The following is an 18,481-nucleotide window of genomic DNA, read 5'->3' on the forward strand; positions in this document are numbered from 1 at the left end:
GTTACTCTATAAAACAAGGAGGGTAGACTTGTCTTTTTTTAAAAAATATTTTTTCAAGATTTAGATCACATTATCGATGGTTGTGAGCCACCATGTGGTTGCTGGGAATTGAACTTAGGACCTTTGGATGAGCAGTCAGTGCTCTTAACCTCTGAGCCATCTCTCCAGCCCCAAGGAGGGCAGACTTGTATTAGAAGAAGTGAAGGTAGTGGGGCATCTGGCTCTAAGTTTGGTCCTTTTGTTGTGTAGCAGTTTCCTCTGAAAAAGACTTTTGGGTATTCTAAAGAGAGGTGAGATGGTCTATCCTGAGGATGCTAATTCAGGTTCAGGGGATTCTGAAGGTAGGCTTCTTAAGACTCAAGAAGAAAACAGCTTGGAAGCCCCAGGAAGTCCCTGAAATTGACCAGGTAGGTACTCAAGGCAGTGTCTCTCATAAGTTTATGCACACAATAAGGATTGCTGAAAAGATAGGATATCCAAACTGTCCAAAAGAGGCCCAGACTAGCAGTCCTGACAGGAAGAGGTTTACATTAGCTGAGCTGCCTAGAAGAGATATTCTCTGACCAGTCAAGCTGCCTCAAGTTATGCAGTGTGCTCCAGGGTTCCAGTTTTCATGAGCCATCCCACATCCTGGGGTGGACTTTTGGTGATGCCTGTCTCTGAGTCATTTCTGCTCTTGTGAGATACACCCTTGTCCATATTCCTGTAACTCCTGCAAACTCATTGGTTCATCAAATTGGATGTTGGTGGTCTCCGTATTTTATTCTGTCATCAGTTTCCCAGCTGGGGTGAGTAGATGTTTGTTCACATCTCTTCAGGAATAGTGTCCCACAACACATCTGTGCTCTCTGAGAGCACAGCGAGGGTCCTTCTTGTAAGGAAACAAACCCTAAGGAGGCCATCAAAGCCAACATTCTGGAATTAGAAAGAGGAAAAGGGGGAACTCTTTTGTATAGTTTTAGACCAATATGTGGTTTTTGTCTGACTTGTGTCCATAACATTACACTCAGTGAACACAGCACCCACTCTAGAGTCTGGTGTACAGTTTGTGACTAATGAATGTTGAGTGCATAGATGCCGTGAAAGAGTAACCCCGCTGGTGAAGAAAGAGCTCACTGTCTCCCAAGCTGTCTTCAGGATTTGGCCCAGAGAAGGTTCTAGAGTCTACAATTTTTTTATGGACCCTCCTTTTGGAACTATGACTAACATAGTAAATAGCTAGGACTCCTGGCAGCTGGTGCCCTTTTTGCCTCTTTGGACTTAGTGTCAAGGTGGTAGTGGAATAATTAGGAGCTGGCTGCTCGCAGATCATCCTTCCTGGTCATTCCTGGGATAGACTAGCATCCATCTGGGTAACAGGCTGAATCTACTCTGGGTATGCTGGGTTGCTTAATTCTTAGACCAATGACTCAAAGTCCTGGGGATAACATGAACTCTACTGATGTCTCCAGGAAAGAAAGAATCACTCTATTCCTCCAGTCTAAGATTTGGTCCTTTTTTTCTTTAGAGGACTGCAGTAGTTATCTGCAGTTATCAACCTGATTGGATTAAGAAAAGTTTAGGGGCTTAATGAAGCGCCTTTGTGTTTTCTTGGGAGGGTGTCTCCTTGACTAATCGCTCAAGGAACTCACATGCAATGGCATGTTGGGGAGGAAGTGAGAACAGCCTTGGCCGGACAGCTAGTTGGAAGTTGGGAGTGCATCTTGCCCTGATGACTTCCTGTATGCCACTTTCCCGTGATTTCTGGTTGCCAAGAAGTAAAGGGCTGTAACTGACATGTGTTCCTGTTGTCATGATGTCTTGCCCATGTGACTGTGGCCCAAGTCCTCTGAAACCATGAGCTGAAGTAATTTTTCCCCTCCCTTATTTCTGTTAGGTATTTGGTCCCAGTAGTGAAAGCCTAACACACAGAGGGACTATATAGCAATGCTTTAAGATTTATGCTTCATGAAACAAAATACAACTGTTCTGCTAAATGAGCATAGCAATAAGATGACTCCTAAGGACATTCGGCTATCCCCATAGCTCTGTGACTGACTCAGCCATCACCAGAGGAGCTTTCTCCTCTGTAGATGGGAACTCTTACAGAGAATCACAAGTGGACAGTGGTCATAGAGTGAGAGACCTTGGGATACTCAGTCCCACATGGGATGTCTTCATCAAGTCCTTCCACTCAAGGCTCAGGGCACTAAGGGGAAGAGGAGGAGGGAAGATTGTAAACGCCAGAGGGGATGGAGAACAGCAGGGAAGCAGTGAGTGCCTTCCAAACACAACAGGACTGACTCACGCATGATCTCAGAGACTGTGGTAGCATGCACAGGGGCCTGCACAGGTCCAAGCAAGGCGAGGTCCTGTACTGAAAGGGGAACTGGACGCAAGCTCCCAACTCTAACCCAGAAACTATCCAATTGATTGCTGCTCACCAAGGAAAACCAACTGTTTCCCCAAGTGGAGTCTTACTGGGCATACAAACCATACCTAGGGGAGGCCCTGTGTCCATCAGTAGATGGCCAACATAAAATGAACTCAATAGTACTTTTGGAGATGTTTTGCCTCGTAATTTTTATTTTTGGATTTGGGGCATTTTTTCCCTTACTTGTAGTTTGCTTTGCTTTATAATTTTCTTTGAAGGGATCTGGGAGAGATCTGAGATGAGAGAGGAGAAAGCATAATCAAAGTATACTGTGAGGAAAGCTTATTTTCAATAAAAAAGATTTGTGGCTCATGCAATTTCTGTTATAATCTTTTAATTTGCTATCATAGTGTAAACACAGACATAGATGATGGATGTATAAATGAATGTGGTTCCAAAAAAGCCTTAGTGATGCATGCATGTTTATTTGTTTATGTATGTGTGTACGTGTGTGTTGGGGGGATGTGCATGCATGTTCTTTTTCGAGAGGTCAGTGTTGAGTGTCTTTCTCTGTCATCTTTCATCTTACTGTTTTAGACAAGGTCTCTCATTGAACCTGGAACTCAGTTAGCGGAATCAGCATGACAAGCCAGTCATGGAGTCCCAGGCGTTGTCCTGTTGATGCTTCCCAAGCACAACTGTGTGCCACCGAGCCTGGCTTTTTGTGCAGGTCCCTATGCTTGTGAGGCAAACACATTATTGACTGTGCCTTTGCCTCAGCCCTTAATAAAGCTGCACTTACAAAAATAGGTGTTGGGCCAAGTTTGGAAGGTGAAGCTCGTAAGGCAGAGATTTCTTTTTTCCTTCTTTCTTTTTGTTTGTTTGTTTGTTTTGTTTTGTTTTCTGTTTTGAGGCAGAATTTCTCTGTGTAGCCTTGGCTGTCCTGTAACTTTCTCTGTAGACCAGGCTGGCCTTGAACTGCTTCTGCCTCCCAAGTTCTGGGATTAAACGCATGTACAACTGCTCAGATCTTTCCTCTTTCTTCCTTCTCTCTCTCTCTCTCTCTCTCTCTCTCTCTCTCTCTCTCTCTCTCTCTCTCTCTCTCTCTCTCGTCTTGAGAAGCAGTATATAATAGTAGTTCAGGGAAATATTTAAACTTAAAGACTTTGTGTGTGGAGCTGAGTATGGTGATGCACACCTGAAATACCAGCACTCAGGGAGGCAGAGGCAGGTGGACCTCTGTGAGTTCGAGGCCAGCCTGGACTACAAAGTGAGTGCAAGACAGCTAAGACTACATAGAGAAACCCTGTCTTAAAAAAAACAAAACAACAAAAAAGTGTGTCTATGCGCATGTCTCTCTGTGTGTATGTGTGGGTGTTTTTCTGTGTGTGTGCAGTGTACGCGGTGCATGTGGAGGCAAGAGATGCTGAGTGTCTTCTATCACTCACCACCTTAAAGCTTGATTTTGAGACAGAGTCTCTTACTGGACCTAAAGCTTGCTGCTTGAGCTAGACTGGCTGGCCAGAGAGCTCTTGGGATCCTCCTAGCTCTGCACCCCTCCTCTAGTTCTGGGGTTATAGCTGTGCACCTCAGGACCTTGTGTGTGTGTGTGTGTGTGTGTGTGTGTGTGTGTGTGTGTGTGTGTGTGTGTGTGTGTGTGTGTGCTGGGGATCTGAATGTAGGTCCTTGCACTGTGCTTGCACAGTGAGCCACCTCTCTAGCTTGGTTTAGGAAAAATTTAAGTTTATTCTTTGCCTTTGAGAGTTTAATCATTTTTTTGGTCTATAAATAAATGGGCGGTTGACATATTAACAGGAAAACATGACAGGTTTGTTAGTGTGTGAAAATACAAGAGCTATATACAAAGCACAGGACTCAAACGAAGGCTAGACAGTTGAAGTTTACACAGTGGTAGACAAAGGGGTGGGGCACAGGCTTTATTGGGAGAAGGAATGGGACTCAAACTGTGTAAGGTTGAGGCGAGAAGGACCCCAGCAAGCACTATGTGCTGCCCTGTTGTCGCTGTCCATGGCCATCCTCACCTGGACAGACGTCTCACTCTGGTCCTTTCTTCCGGCGAAAAAGATCCTTTGCAGGCAGAAAGGAAGATGTCTGATAAAACAGCCCCTCTGCATTCCCTGGCTGCTTCCTACACAAATGCCGACTTCCTGTGTCAGGGATGCCGACTTTCTGTGTGGATGCAAAATTCTTTTACGGGGAGGCAGACTTTCAGAGCCATTCCTGTGGTCTGCAGAGGTCTACGATTCCTCTGAGCGACCAACTGAAACTATGCCAAAGAAATACATTTGGAGAGCGATGCAATTCACTCTTCCACATGGTTAAGCGTGTGAACTTGACCTGTAGGTCTAAGTCCTGTGAACCTTTTGCTTAGTTAACACGATAACGGCAGTGTCCACCTAATAGATTGCGAATTCAGAGTGATGCAGTTCTTGGAGCACCTTGGCTGTCTCTGGCTATACATAAGAAGCACATAGTTAACGTGGCTGTTACTAATCTGATCACCTGTATTTAGTCCAGTGAAGAAGTTTGGTGAATCTGTCATGTTCCTGAGGTCCAAAAGGCAGCACGTTTTGTGAGATGCCTTCTGGGTGAGGACGCTGCACTGTCTCAAAGTTCCATGGCTGATTTCTAGATTTCCAAGCCTTTTTTTCTGAGGCCTTCAAAAGTTCTTTTTTTTTTTAAAAAAAAAACACTTTAAGTTATATATAGGCCTTTCACTCTTTGTAGGGCATTTTTTTTTTACAGTAAGTTTACTGTCTGTGGTTTTCTCACCCTGAAAACTACCATCCTTAAGAGAAATGAGTAGGAAAAAATTTCTTCAATTTCTAGTCCTCCCTGCCCACTTGTCTCTACCCATTTTAGTAGCCTCAGCACCAGCGTTTCCCAAGATCTAACACAGCAGTTTTGACAGGTCAGGTGGATAAAGCCTGGGAAAAGGTGGAAAGAACAGGAGAACAGAGAGGCTGATGGCCCATGGGTGGGGATAATACACCCTACACTGAAGACTCATGAGCCATCTCTTCTGCCTCCCTGATTGCCTAGACTGGGAGATGCAGCACATACAGACTTCCTGTCTGAAAAGACATCAAGGGTGTGTTTCACACCCTATTTAGCTCCCTGGGCTCTCCAGCGTCACACCTGAGTAACTGTTGATGAGCCTGTCCTGCCATTATCAGTTACTGGCTGCTGCCCCACACTCCCCTCCCCCCTCTTCGCTGCCAGCACAGCCAGAGGGTGATCTCTGCCTCTCCTCTACTGAATTGGTATTTCCTAGGCCTGGGAAGACAGTTAGTTGACAGACAAGAGTGTGGAGAGCACAGAAGAAAGCCTCGAGCTGGGATTTGCTGGGCGGTAGACTCTTCTTCTATGGGAAGGGACAGTAAGCCTGCAGAGCTGTGGGAAAGGCTTGGGAGAGTTCAGGACAGAAACGGGTACAAATAGTTTATATGAGGACTAGGTTTGACTGGCAATATTTGTCTCTTTATAGAGTGGCTCCCTTTATTTCAGCTCAGATGAAGGAGCTGGCCCAGCAAATACTATGGCCTTACATCCAGTCCCAGGCCATCTTCTCTAGGGCTCTGTGGGAAGCTCTGTGTTGGTAAAGCCTGGGTCCTCTTTCATGTATGGGAGCTGGTCTATTTTCCCTATCCTCTCAAAAGCATCAGAGGTGAGGTTGGGATTTGTGCAATGCCAGAGAGTTTGGCCTGATGTAGCTGTGGTTTTATCAGAGGTGAGGTTGGGATTTGTGAAATGCTACGGAGTTTGGTCTGAAGTGGCTGTAGTTTTTATAAACCACCTTATTTTGCTTGGCCACAGTCTTTCCACCTTTCTGGTAATTGGCCAGGTCCATGAGCTGGCAAGGCTACTAGCCAAATAACCCCTGGATGGGTTTCTGTTATGACCCAAGTTCGTCTGATCCCTGCTTAGAAGCTCATACTCGAGAGCCCAGGGCTGGTGGGAAGGAAATGAGATTTCCTGAAGGACCAGCACCCCAAGAAAATGAGTGGAGCTACTGTCACTCTTTTGCAAAGCCCATTTTAGGAAACTAGGTACAAAAAGCTTTCTATAGGAAGAAAAGGGGTGGAGCTGGCAGTGTGTGGGACTAGGTGCTATGTGGGGTTTTTAGCATCCAGGGCCCGTGTTGTCGTTTTAATTTTACCTCTGGACAAAACATTTTATTTTTATTTAAAAAACAATTTGCAGTCTTGGGACTTGAGTCCAGGGCCTTTGATATAGAAGGCAAATGCTATCTGCTTCAACTATGCCTTTAGCATCAGTTACTGCAATTCTTGCTTTAAAAAATTAGATTTGTTTTCATTTTATGTATGGGAATGTTTCGGCTGTCGATATGCATGTGCACAAATGTTGCGAGGTAAGCCCCCCAGAGATTACCACATGGACACTCTTGAAGCTGAAAAGAAAGTCCATTATTGCCAGCTGCATGGGGGAGCATGCCCACATCATGCACCTCTGAGCCTTAAAGTCCTCTGTCTCTGATTGTCACACTCCAGTTAGTAGCAAGAAACAGAACACAGAAGCCAAAAAGCAGGGTTAGTACATTTAGCGACTATGGGCTAGGTCTTTGATGGGTTAGCTCTTTGTTCCCATTTTGGCAGGTGTTGGGGCCTATGCGCTAGGTCTGAAGGTTAGAATGGTGCCTCTAGCCAGGTGTAGTGGCGCCACGCCTTTAATCCCAGCACTCAAGAGGCAGAGGCAGGTAGATCGATGTGCGTTCAAGGCCAGCCTGGTCTACAAAGTGAGTCCAGAATAGCCAAGGCAACACAGAGAGACCCTGTCTCGAAAAAACAGAACAAAAAACAAATAAACAACAACACAAAACCAAAACAAACAAACAAACAAACAAACAAAAGAGGTGCCTCTAACCTAGCATCAGCTGTGCTAAGGTCTGGGTGGGGCCTATTACACCACATGCGTGCCACATGCGTGCCACATGCGTGCCTTGTGCCTGTGGAAGGCAGGAGAAGGTGTCGTATCCTCTGGAACTAGAGTAACAGATGGCAGTGAGCTGCCACCTGGGGCCTGGGAATCAAACCCAGATCCTCTGTAAGAGCAACAGGCCTTCACCACTGAGCCCCCCCCCTCCCGTCCTGTTACTTTCATTCCTTTGGCGGGCATGTTGCTTTTCTGCAAGTCCAATCTGACATCCGTTTCCGTGTCTTGTGTCGGCTGACGCCCAGAGCTAGAATGGGGATGGGCGGGTTGCTACATATTCTGGTATTTTCTGGGAGCACAGGATATTTTATTTTTCTTTCCCTCCCAACTAAAGAAAGATTATATTTAGCAACGTCTTGATCATTTAGCTGTCATTTTCCTTAAGAATTTATAATGTCAGGCAAAAGGAGGATAAGTCAAAAGTCGTCTTGAGACGGGATATCCACTCTTGTACCTGTTGGCAGAGTCCTCTTAAGTTTTACAGTGTTGGTGACTCGTTTGTTTTATCCAGTCCCCAAACGTCTTTGTGGACCACCAAGACCTAATGTAGCATGCCGGCCAGATGGAGGCTTTGGGGGCAGAGGGGTGGTGCGGGAAGACCTGTGAGGGTGGGGACATTGCTACAGTGGGAAGATGGATGTCACAAGATGTGGTGAGGGCAGACTGCGCATTCTGCTTGGTTTAGGGGTCACATGAGGTGGTGCCATCAGGGCTAGATGACATTCCTAAGCCTTTTCAGTTTTTTTTTTCTTCTTCTACAAATCTCAAAAGATCAAGGGACTGGCCAGGAAATGGCTTAGGGGGCTTTGAGGACATGGACTGTGAATTTGAAGCAATTTGGGACATTTTCATGAAAGGAAAATGGCTTATACTTTAATCTTTGGTCCTCTGCCAGGCTGTCTTTCAGCAGCTCAACTGTTTTATTTATTTATTTCTCCCCCCCTCCCCACTGTCTCTAGCTGGACCTCTTACTATGGCCACCAAATGTGATCTCAGGAATGGGCCTTTGGAAGTTTGCATGTACGCTGAGGTGGTATGTGAAAGCATGTATTACATGTGTAAGTCAAATTTATGCTTTGATCAGATTCTCAGTGCCTGTTGGCCTCAAAGGTGTGAGCGTTTGTCTGTTGGACCTGAAGTTTTCTCTGGGGGCATTTGGCCGGTACGGGTGGTGGTGTTAAGGTTTCTCTGTGGGGGTTGGGCTGGTGTGGGTGGTGGGGTTCCTGTCTAAGAGTAGTTTTGTCTCTGGGGATGGGTGGGCCTGAGGACAGGAGCTGGGAGACTTTCAGAATAGAGTATTTTAGAGCCTTTCCTTACACGGTCATTATTTCCCCCTTTGTATCTTTGTTACTACTGGGGCTCAGAGAACACTGCCCTGAAAATATGGCATTTCTTACAATACTGAGCAATCTGATCTAAAGAAAATTAAAATGCTTTAAAAACTTCTTATTCCTCTGGGCCCAAGACAGGGAGAGACAGGGAGGTTCTCTTATCTCTATCCAGAGCAGACACCTTCCATCCCATTTCCAGTGTCTGTCCTTGCAAAAAAGGCCAGGGAACTTAACCATCCCAGGATAGACTTGCGTCCCCTCCCAAAATAATGTTGGTCCCTAGGCTCACTCAAACTCTAGAGACCATCTCAGGAACAATTAACTTCCCCCAAAAATCATTTTCAAGCTCTCAAAATTGTCTGCCCTCCCCCATTTCCTGCTTTCCCTACAGAAAAAGGAGTATATGCGTTTTTAAATAAAGAGAAGAGGTAATCACATTTCTGTGATTTTCCCCTCCTGTGGTTTTCCCCTTTTGTACATTATTAACCTTGAGTGATATTTTTCTTTTTAGTCTTTGTCAGTTTATTTCAGTGAATCTTGAGAGGATTGAGGGATGAACTTCTTCCATATACTAATAAGAAAAAAAAGAGGAGCAAGGGGCATCACCTCTGCACCCACCCTACCTCGCGGTGGATGAGTGGTGGGGGCCAACTCTCCTGCACTCTCATCCTCAGGCTGGCTTATCTATATCCCTGCCACCAGGGTCAGATCTGCAATGCTGTCCAAGTCGGGTACAGGGCCCTCTTTCCTGAGTGCTGCAGCTGGTGAGGGGCAAGGCTAGCTCTCCCGTGCTCATTACCCTGGGGGTAGCTTTCCCAACTGCTGCAAGTGTTGAGGGGTGGAAGAGGAGGAGGAGGAGTCACCTCTGCACCTGTGCCACCCCGCAGTGGACGAGTGGCAGAGTCAGCTCTCTCATATAAATACTGATGCCCTCGGTGCGGGCACACCCACACCCCTGCCACCGGGGCCAGGCCCACTGTCCTGTCTCTGCTCTTCCAAGTGCTGTTGTGACCACAACAATCTTTATAAAGGAAAACATTTCATTGGGGCTGGCTTACACTTTCAGAGGTTTAGTCCGTTATCGTCATGGCAGGAAGCGTGGCAGTATACAGGCATGCATGGTGCCAGAGGAACGGACTGTTCTACATCTTGATCCACAGGCAGCAGAAGGAGACCGTGTGCCACACTGGGCATAGCTTGAGCATAGAAGACCTCAAAGCCTGCCCCCACAGTGGCACACTTCCTACAACGAGGCCACACCTACTCCAACAAGGCCACACCTCCTAATAGTGCTACTTCTTAGGGGCCAAGCTTTCAAACACACGAATCTATGAGGGCTATATCTCGTCCAGCCTCCCCAAATCGGCAACACAGTAAAAACACGGTGGTCATCAGTGGTTGGGGGACTATGCAGAGATTAACTGCGCTCTGTGGTGCTCTAACATTGCACATGTACCATGATACAGTTGCCCAAACTCACAAGTTTCATCACAAGAGCAAGCCCCAGTATCCGCTGTGAAATCTGGGTGATAATGACCTGACAGGGTAGAATTGCTGTTTGAAGGAAATGTTTGCATTTTAGTGGACAGTGCTGATGGGGAGGTAGGCTGCGCTTATATGTAGGCAGGGAAGGACATAGCACATTGTGTGTTTTTTTTCTCTAAACCCTGAAACTGCTCTAAAAAGTCTGCTTATCAACAATAACTGGCCAAGACGCAAGCATAACATAGCAAAACAAAAGGACACTAACCACGGCACCTAATCTTCATTGTCAACTCCATGGGACCAGGGTCTCGGGGCATGTCTGTGTGAGGGATTATCTAGATTAGGCTAGTTGAGGTGGTGAGACCCTCGGACAAACTGAGCACAAGTGTTCACTGCTCACTGCTTCCTGACTGGGTGCAGTGGGAGCAGCTGCCTCCTGCTGCCCAGCCTTCTCCTCCATGTAATAGACTGTATCCCCTGGAACTGTGAGCCACAGCAAACCTGTCATTTCTTAAGCTGCTTTTGTCAGGTGTTTAGTTGCAAGGAGACAAGTTTCTAATACAGTGGTTCTCAACTTTCCTAAAGCTGCAACCCTTTAATATGATTCCTCACATTGTGGCAACCCTGGCAACCATAAAATTGCTTTCGTTACTACTTCATGACTGTAACTTTGTTATTGTTATGGATTGTAATCTAAATAAATGATATTCAGGGTATACAGGATGTCTGACATGTGACCCCTGCTAAAGGGTCATTTGATCTCCCTCCCCCCAAAACAGTGACCCACAGATTGAGAGAACCACTGCCCTAGCCTGTCAAGGTGACGGGTTTTCGTTTTTCTTTAGGAATAAGGTAGGTAGGGGTGGGAAACAGTTCTATGCTGTTTCACTCTTTCAGGGCCAGTGAAGGTCTGCTGACCATTACTGCAATGGAAAAAAGGAAGGAAGGAAAGAAGGAAGGAAGGAAGGAAGGAAGGAAGGAAGGAAGACAAAGCTGTGCTCAGTGCTCAGGACATAACAGTTCATCTAGAGGGGTTTAAAGAACAGTAACAACTCTTCAAATGACATCAGAGCTGCTGCTTCTTCTTCTTCTTCTTCTTCTTCTTCTTCTTCTTCTTCTTCTTCCTTCTTCTTTTCCTCCTCTTCCTCCTCCTCTTTCTCCTTCCTACCTTCCTTCCTTTTGTTTTCCTTTTTAGTTTTTCAAGATAGGGTCTCTCTGTGTAGGTCTAGCTGTCCTGAAACTCAATCTGTAGTCCAGGCTGGCCTTGGACTAAGAGATCCACCTGCCTCTGCTTTCCAAGTGGTGGGGTTAAAGGTGTGTGCCACCATGGCTCAGTTAGCATCATCTTTCTTTTTTTTTTTTATTTATAATTTTTTAATTTAGTTTTTTTTAAATCTATGTACATTGATGTGAAAGTGTCATATCTTGGAGTTACAGATAGTTGTGAGCTGCCATGTGGGTGCTGGGAATTGAACCGGGGTCCTTTGGAAGAGCAGGCAGTGCTCTTAACCACTGAGCCATCTCTCCAGCCCACATCATCTTTCTTATGCCAGGTGTTCTGGCTGGTGTCTGTGGGCTGGACTCACTGAACGCTGACCACAGAAAAGCTTCTGGCGAAAACGTTTAAACTTCTCACAGGTCCCAGGGGGATATGGATGATCCTGGTCTAGAATCCACAGCTCTTAATTTAGGGTTCTAAAAACTGACACAGCACTGCATATAGGAAGTACTTGCATTTCTATTCTACAAACAGGCAAACAGAGGCATTGATGAAGTTCACAAGATAGTGGCTGATACAGGGGGGGATCGAGTCACTATGAAGAACTGAATCTCTTCCTGAGCTGGCAGCTCTTCAAGGTCAACAGAAGTCTGGGCAAATGGCTGACCTCTTTTGGGACACCTCCAGTCCTCTGCCAGGCTGGAGATGAAGCCAGACACATGTGGCGCCCCTGCCTACATTGTCGGGGCTCACCCTCTCTCAGTGAAGACTGGGCGACGCTCCTGAGATTCTTGAGTGGCTTGGCACTGTCTTCCGGTAGGTTCCTCTCATCCAGGCAGCAGCTGTGAAGCTAACGAATTACACTAAACCTCGGAAGCTTCCTTGGAAGCCTGTTCCAGGGCGTGCTGTGATGGCTCCCCGAGAACGCCACAGGCAGGTGGTTTGCAAAGGATCTCTTGCGCTACTTGGCGCAGCACAGCAGCTGCTCCGAGGCAGCGTGGGCCCTGAGCGGCCCACCAGGGGAGGCTATTAAGAGCCGCAACACTGTGAAAAGCGCAGCAGAATCTCGCCATTAAATCTGGTGGTGGGCTGCTTAAAAATGGGACCTGGTTGAGGAATCCCAGCTCTACTTCACATAGGTCTCCTATCTGCCCCTCGTAGTTCCTTCCCATAGGGCCTTTGGCTTGAGAGGCTCTGGGTTTCAGGTTGGCGTTGTTAAAGACGTAGGTGCACAACATAGCCCAGGCAGGGGAGCATGTCTGAGGCATGTCTCTGTTGCCTTGTGTATACTCTGGTAAGAAGCTGGTGAGGATGCCGATGACAAGGACAGTGTGGCCAGGAGGTTCCTGCTCTGGGCACTGTCTGCTTACTGTCTCCTTCTCTGCCGTTACTATCTCCAAAGGGAAAGGAATTCTTGGATCCAAGAAGATACACGCCCTTAAAGTCTGGGCCAATGGCTGACATCCCGTGGGATAACCCCTTAAGGTCTCTGCTTCCTCTCTGGACTCAGTGGGACCAGTCACCCCATGCTCCTGCCATCGCGCCTTCATTGCCAAGGCAGGCTGTACCCTCAAATCATGAGCCCAGACGAACCCTTCCTTCCTCCAGTTGCTTTTCTCATAGCAACAATCAAAGAAAACATAGCAGGGCCACGCCCCCTTTCCCGTACACACTTTGCGTAAGAGATCGTCTTTGGCTCAGGACTCTCAGGACCAAGTTCTCAGCACAGAGAAGATTTATCTGCCCCAGAGAGACAGAGGGTGGGGATAAAGGACAAAGGCAGGAGATAGAAGAAGAAGAAGGGGAAAGAAACAAGGAAGAGGGGAGAAAAGCGGCCAGGGAGGTGAGGGAAGGGGTATTTGTCCTGCAGGTTCTGAGTATACAAACTGAAGGGACGGTATCCTACTCAAGCACGGCTCTGCAGGCTTCGCCTTTCTCCCCTATTCCCTCTGCTTTGCTCAAAGCCATTAGACTACATTCCTAAAGCAGCGAGCCCCCAAGGCCTAGTCCTTTATTCGGTTAATTTTTTCCTCCTCCTGAGTCTCTCTTCCAAGGTCCATCTAGAGAGAAGACAGATGAGACATATAGGCAAATAGCAGTTTATGAAGGGAATAAGGCAAAAACTACATGTTAGGATGAGGGGCTTAATTTTTTGTTTTGATTTTGTTTGTTTTTTTCAAGACAGAGCTTCTCTGTGTAGCCTTGGCTGTCCTGGAATTAACTTTGTAGGCTAGGCTGGCCTTGAACTCATAGATCCGTCTGCCTGCCAAGGACTGGGACTAAAGGCGCGTGCCACCACTGCCAGGCAAGGTGTTTAATTTTAATTGGGCATGTTAAGTAGGTGAGCCAATGGGGGTTTTTGATTGCTGGGACTGCAATACTTTGATAGCTGGACCTTGGTAGTCAGCCTCAGGAGGAGGAAGTGGCCACATAAAGGGATGGGCCTTGGGGGTCTAGCTTTAGGAATACAATCTAATGTTGATTTTTTGTTTTGTTTTGTTTTGTTTTTGTTTTTAGCCAGGCAGAGGGAATGGGGAAGAAGGCCTGCCAGAGCCCTTTGCTTGAGTGGGCTAGTGTCCCTTGCCTGTGCATACTCAGAACTTGCAGTTCCTTGTTAAGTGGCCCTAAGCCTGCTTCTCATGGCCTTATAAGCCCCTTTCCAGCAGTCTTTTAAAGACTGACTCTGTGAATGGGGTGGGACAGAGCTTGGGCATGTAGGTTGGATGTCTGCCTGGTGTGTGTGTGTGTGTGTGTGTGTGTGTGTGTGTGTGTATGTGTGTCTGTGTGTGTGTGTATGTGTGTGTGTGTGTGTGTCTGTGTGTCTGTGTGTCTGTGTGTGTGTGTATGTGTGTGATCTCTCTAGGGTGAGAGGGTTCAATGTGGGGATAGGCTGCTGGCTAGAAATCATCTCTCCCCCCCCCCCCCACGGCTCCCCCATTCCGGTGCAGAACTCCAAGGGGCCCGCAAATTCTAAATTTAAACTTTCCAGGCTTGTAAAAGTGTGTTTGTCGAGGTATGAGGACGGAGTATATTTGTTTTAACAGTCTGTTGGGTTAATTTATAACTTTTAGCTCTTATGATCAAGGCCCTGGAAGTTGGGAGTAGACCTGGTACAGATGGTGGGGAGACAGGCTCTGAGACCTCCCTGAAGCAGGCTGGACCTGGGCCATGGTTTCAGGCGAGCAGCAAAGTGCCCATCAGCAGGGGGGAGTGTCAGGACTCTCTATGCCCTGTGGAAGAGGTTCACTTTTCTTCTGGGATGGCTTTCTCTGGGTTGAGAATGATGAAGAAAAGGATGCTGATAATGGAGACAAGGATGCTGACGAGCTGGCCAGAGCCTTATGATGTGCCTGTTGGAAAACAGTGATCTTGCGACAATGGGCTAAACTTACGTTCCATGACCTTTGACTCCTCTCTTGACGATGCTATCTTGTGATATGTGTTGTTCTCTCCCCTCTCACAGTGCTGCTATGGAGACCCTCAGATCTTTTCACTCTGGGAGCCTCTCTTCCACTCAAATGCAGACATATCACAAGGTTGTGCAGAAACTTTCAGGAGGAAATAGGCCACTGGGAAGAAGTCTGGGCTTTGGGGTCCCCTGACACGATAGCTTGACAGGGAGACAGTGTTCAGAGCAGTACTGGTGGGCGGTTTATTTGGGAGGGGAAGTGGAAAAAGAATTGCCTCTGTGATTCCCAAGCAGCTTTCTTACTGTCCTGCAGTGGGAGGGGACATAAAAAAATACTCTTTCATATTTATTAGAAATAAAAAAATTATCTGAAGGCCTTCCTGGATCTCTATCTCCGTCATGTCTCTGATATTCACCTATGCATGCACACACTCACACACCCACGCACCCACACACCCACGCACCCATGCACCCACGCACCCACACACCCACGCACCCATGCACCCACGCACCCACACACCCATGCACCCACGCACCCACACACCCATGCACCCACACACCCATGCACCCACACACCCATGCACCCACACACCCATGCATGCACACACCCACACACCCACGCACCCATGCACCCACGCACCCACACACCCATGCACCCATGCACCAACGCACCCTTTCACCCACACATCCAAGTGCGCATGCACCCATACACCATACGTGCCCACAAATCCATGCATTCATGCACCCCATGCGCTGTGCACATATGCACCCATGCACCCCCATGCACCTACACATTTAGGTTTGCTTGTTTCCCCCCAGTACTAATAAAAAAAAAAGAAGCATATTAACTGAGGGAAGATTATGTTCAGGCTGTGTGCCATGCTATCATGTCACTTAATTCACATAAAAACCCCAATGTATATTATTGGCAATCTGTTAGTGGGGAAACTGAGACCTGGCAGTGAATCAACTGGCCTGTGGTCAAGTTGGATCCTAAGTCTGTGTTTTGTAGCATTTCCACCAAGGGAAGGCTATTCCTAGAGTTTCTTGAAATTGGGAAAGCGACACCCTGCTGGGACTGTTTGCGCATCTCTCCCCAGCAGCAGCAGCAGCAGCAGCAGCAGCAGCAGCAGCAGCAGCAGCAAGCGTTCCCAGGGGTCCTGGTTCCACGTTTCTGCTCCAAAGGGAGAGCTGGGCACCAGGCCTGATCCTCCTGCACTGCCTGCAGATTCTGCCCATCTGGTACCCAGAATGCCTGGCCATCAGTGTGCTGTCTGCTGTGCCCACAGTCACACACACAGCACAGACTGGTTTGGATAAAGTGACAGAGGCCGTAAAACAGCTGGTTGACACTGCCGGCTGGTTTTAAAACCAAACACCCTGTAAAGCGGTTGAGTGAAAAACTGAAAACATCCTTGTTTCAGATGAGGATATTTTTACCTTCAGTGAGCACATCTATGTCTTCTTTTTCCTTCCCTGTCTGTGCCCATTTATTTCCCCTCTCCCCCTCCATCCTTTTCCCTTTCTCTTTTTTTCACCCCTCCCTCCTTTTCTTCTTTTCTTATCAAAAAAAAAAAAAGTCCCTCTTGTTCTACCAATGTCTTTTTTCATCTAAAGGTTCTTTTAAATAATTTATTTTATTGTGTGTATATGTGCTTGCCTGCCTGTATGTTGTGTACCATGGGTGCAGTGCCTATGGAGGCCCTAGGAAGCCGCTGGATCCCTTGGAACACAATATGCTTATTTTGTTTATTTGTACGTATTTGCATGTTGGTATGTGCATATGAGGGGGGCCTTTACTCTCTGAGCCCTCATGTTGGCTTTCTCTAAAAGTGTCATCTCTTGAAAGATCCCACGTAAGCATTCTGTTCTGTCCCATGTCCCCCATTTCCCGTGTCCTTGAATGTTAACTCATCTCTCTAGTTTGGGGCACACAACCCCACAAATGATAGTGTTATAAATTCTAATGTATAGGGTTTTATTTTCCATATCCCAAGGTACTGCTCTCAATTAAGCCAAGGTAGAGATGGGAAATTTTCAAACAAAGTAACTCTTTCTCTGCCAATTTGCCATTTAATTTAGATGAATAAAAGTATGCCTAAAAGGACAGGGCCTCTGGAAGCACCTGCCTGTCTCCTCTGGGCACCTCTGTGGCCTCTGGCTACAGGAACTAGGAACGTCAGATTTGGTTTTAGATTTTGTGCTTGTGGTCTAGCTGGGCACCCTGGTCCCACCGTGGCTCACTAGCGCAGCTCTGTTTATCCAGCAGAGCTCCACAAGGAGGAGCTTCAGATTTGAAGGTTATACGTGCGTAAGAACAGTTTTCAGAGGGCTCGTTAACCTATTACATTTTAAGCCAGTCTAACATACAGTGTGGTCGTTAAGCCTGATGGCCATTCTTGGTCCTTGGAATGTTGGGCCCTTCCTCTAGACTCTGGTTTCTCACTCCCAAGCAGGCTGTCTCTCTCCACTGGAGGTGCTGGTAGGTTCTCTGGAGAGTTTTCTCTCTTTGCTTCAAGGCCTAGGTGACATCCCCACTAGTAACAAGTCCCTAGCTCCTGGTTCCAGATCCAATCTGTCTCCCCTTGAACACTTTCCAGCTGTTTCCCCAACAGCTGCGGTCCAGGTTGTTCTTTGTGGTTTGTTGTCCATCACCGCTTGCCTCCTAAACGAGGACTGTTTCCTGTTTCTTTTTACTTTCAGTCGCCTTATTACCATGGACTCCCCATTGCTCATCTTCGGCTTGGCTCTGCTAGAGCTACCTGCCCAGCTCCACACACCTGAGCTGATGCCGGAGTGTCCTGGGGACCCATGACTGCTTCTGTGTTGGAAGACGAGGTTAGATCTATAGCCAAAGGCAGCTGAAGGCACAGACAGACCAGAGCCAGAGCAGGGTTAAAAAAAAAAAAACCAACTTTGAGCTTTGATCTCTCATCCTTAAAAGGCAGAGAAAAGGTGATGGATTTAGTAAGTGGAGTCCAGGAGAGGCAAGAAAGGTTGGCTAAAGGCGTTTACAGGAATTTTCCCAACCTCCCTCATAACACAAGTTCCTACAATCTGAGGGTGGAGAGAGGCTCATTTTTCTCTCTTGGCACGGAGTAAGATGTTCATTTCTGTCGTGGAAGTGTGCAATCTGGGGTACTCGCATGGGGAAGACTGCCTTAGTTAGTTTTCTATTGCTGTGCTAAAACACTCTGACCAAGGTAACTTATAATTTGGAACTCACGGTTCCAGAGGGTTAGAGGCTATGGCTACCATGGCGGGGGACAGAGCGGCAGGCAGGTCGATGTGTCCCGGAGCAGTAGCTGAGAGATCACATCGTGATCCACAAGAGTGAGGCAAAGAGAGATAATTCGGGACGTTTTGTACTTTTGAAACCTCAAATCCCGCCTCTCCCCCCAGTGACACACTTTGCAATTATGCCACACCTTCTGGTCCTTCCCAGAGAATTCCACCAGCTGGGGACCAAGCATTCAAACATATGAGCCTATGGGGGGGGCATTCGCTTTCAGACCACCACAGTAGGGGGGCCAGTCACAACCCCTAAGAAGTTGAGGCTCTTTGGTGTTTTTCCCCCTAGCATTCTGCAGTCTAAGCAAACAGAAACATTCAATTCCCACTGGACAACTCCTTTTCCTTTCCTTTACTGACTCAATTCCTTCCCTCCTCCTCCCTTCCTGTTTGCCTAAGCTCTAGCCATACCAAAGCCT

The sequence above is a fragment of the Acomys minous genome (assembly GCF_964271855.1).
Source record: "Acomys minous genome assembly, chromosome: 14".
Classification (NCBI taxonomy): Eukaryota; Metazoa; Chordata; class Mammalia; order Rodentia; family Muridae; genus Acomys; species Acomys minous.